At 33.0% G+C, this 1,272-nt stretch overlaps 1 long non-coding RNA gene across 1 annotated transcript; it reads left to right on the top strand.

The window, feature by feature from the left end:
• Nucleotides 1-474: 474 nt before the first annotated feature.
• Nucleotides 475-886, top strand: LOC132180439 (uncharacterized). Its single transcript, XR_009440151.1, has 3 exons — nt 475-546; nt 635-705; nt 815-886. It is a non-coding gene; the product is annotated as an uncharacterized LOC132180439 (long non-coding RNA).
• The last annotated feature ends 386 nt before the right edge of the window (nt 887-1,272 follow it).

The following is a 1,272-nucleotide window of genomic DNA, read 5'->3' as shown; positions in this document are numbered from 1 at the left end:
ATTGTAGCTTTATACTATGGTTGCTTCAGAGCTTTACTCTGTGATGTAAGAGCATTATGCTCATGGTATTATTAAATGAAATGTTATATTTTTCTCAAAAAAAAAAAAAAGAAGAGAAGACACTCAAAAATATTATAATGGATACGATACACAGTGTCGTGTGCCTTGAAAAGAACTTTTTGGAATGGGATAGCACAAGCAATTCCAAGTATCGTAACAAAAGTTATGATCAAAACTGTAGAATAATCAATAAATGTTCGATAGATGAAGACCATGGAATGTTCAACACAGAACGTTTGATGGAACTTACTGACAATTGAAAATATAACTTTTTGAGCTATAAAAATGGTGTTTTGAGGCTAGAATTCTATTATATGCCCCACTCAACCCCAAGAACAACCCAACAGCGTTTAGAGAAAAAAATATATTAGTTTTTCTTTTTGGTATGAGGAAATATTAATTTTTTTTTTGCAGTTATATCCAAGGCACCTCCATGGAGGGCCCCATTCCTTCAAACATATCCCTGTTGACAAACTTAACTGAACTGTGAGTGTTCCTGTAGCAGACATTGATTAGGAACAGGAAATCTGGAAGATAGTACAATCGGTTTTGACTGATCTAACATGTTTGCGAGGATGATATCTGACTTGAACGGATCAAGCAGTAGCTTCCCTAATTTGAAGGATTGAAAGTTTTGAAGTATTTGTAAGTTCTATATTTACTTTATTTGCTACAACGAGTAATGAATCATATCGTGATTGATTTTGCAGTTTTCTTACTTAACCAAGTTGTTGGTCTTATTCCTGTGCCTCAGGGTGCTGAGAAATTGCTTAATCAGTGGTTCAATCCCAGACTATATTTTAACAACTGAAAACTTGAAAAGAATGTAAGTTGCTTGACATGTGTATACTTACAGAGCTGATTTACTTTTGAATTTCTTTCTCTATATCCAGGTTTAAAACTGTTTTATGTTCTGGACTTCTGTGATTATAAGACATCTTATATTTTTTATCATGACAAGTGTTATGAAGTCACTTGAGATGAACCAGAATTGTATTGAAATTACAGACTATTAAAGTTTCGATTTACTGTTCACTGGCACTATTTATTATTAATTTTGTATGATACTACCGTATTGCAGAGAAGCAGGATTGATTGCCAAGGGAGATCGTTCCTCCAAAATACAAATTTATAGATTTTTATTGAACGAAAATAGACCGAATGGTATCTAGATATGGGACTAAAACTCTACAAATAGGGAAGTTAAAACTC

Source organism: Corylus avellana, chromosome ca5 (genome assembly GCF_901000735.1).
Source record: "Corylus avellana chromosome ca5, CavTom2PMs-1.0".
Taxonomy (NCBI): domain Eukaryota; kingdom Viridiplantae; phylum Streptophyta; class Magnoliopsida; order Fagales; family Betulaceae; genus Corylus; species Corylus avellana.
Note: the sequence above shows the minus strand (reverse complement) of the source record. Positions and strands in the feature narration are given on the sequence as shown.